This window comes from Octodon degus, unplaced genomic scaffold (genome assembly GCF_000260255.1).
Source record: "Octodon degus isolate 3935 unplaced genomic scaffold, OctDeg1.0 scaffold00361, whole genome shotgun sequence".
NCBI classification, from domain to species: Eukaryota; Metazoa; Chordata; class Mammalia; order Rodentia; family Octodontidae; genus Octodon; species Octodon degus.
Genome location: NW_004524937.1, coordinates 17,960 through 19,199, shown reverse-complemented (window position 1 = coordinate 19,199; position 1,240 = coordinate 17,960).

Genomic DNA, 1,240 nt, shown 5'->3' with positions numbered 1-1,240 from the left:
ACTGGTCCCGCTGGCGCAGGGTAGCAGGAAACTCTCCGCACACTCACCGGACCTGGGCTAGGACTGGGTCTGGGGGCTCCCGGAACTCGGCAGAATATTCTACTGGGCGGGCGGTGTGGGGGAGGCACTGAGGAGTGGTGGGGGGGCGGCCCGAGGGGCTGGGAGAGGGTCCGGCCCACGCTGCGCCTGGGCTGGGACTGGTCCCGTGCTCGCAGGGTAGCAGGAAACTCTCCGCACACTCACCGGACCTGGGCTAGGACTGGGTCTAATAAACTGATTCTTATGACTGTTTTCTTTATAAATATTTTATTTGCAACCTCTGTTTCTAAAATAATAAAATCATTTATTTATTTGTGACAGTATCTCACTATACAGCTTGTACTCTTAGTGATGATCCTGTCTCAGCCTCCCCAACTCTGGGGTTACAGGGGTGCACCCCTGGTTTTGATGGCCATCATGGCATGCCCAAGGTTCTGGAGCTAGCATGGTATGGAATTGAACCCAGATCCTTGTGCTTGACAACTTATTTCTCTGGCCTGCATCCTCTTGATACTACTTACATTTAACCCCACAGCTTCTACCACTATGATCTACTTCGAACACTGAAAGATTTATCTCATTTTACCTTTCATTACTGCTTGTGTCAGTTATTGTTAAAAACTCCCCGACTCACAGGTCAAACAGTGTTGTAACTATTTTATCATCACATAGCTAAGAGGTCATTTAGTTCAGCCCTCCTTTATCTTGTTTCTCAAGTCCCTCCAACTTCAACTTATATGAATGTTATGTTTACCTTCCTGGTCTTAATAAACCTGGGCCCATTTTGAAGAAACTGCTTCCCCTATACATACCAAAGTCTTCTTTCTTGAGGGCTTGGCTTGCTAGAAGTCCCTTTCATTGTCTCTCCTTGATATTTCTCTGTCCTTATCAACTGTCCTTCCTGAATCATGTCTAGATTTTAATAATATGTCACTGAATCATGAATCACCCACTACTTGTGATTGCTTTTCCCAGCTTCCTGGAACACACCCATTTATATTCAATTTCTTAGCTTGTAACATACTGTCATTCCACATTACTCATGCTTATTTTGCTTATGTGAATTTTAATATAAGCAAGTTACTCTTCTCTGATCTTGAATTCTCAACTCTTTAGTCTCTCCCTACTTTTGGGTCTTAATCATTCACTCCTATGACTGTACTTTGGCCCTTGGAGCAGCAATAGTTGTTTTTTCTCTATA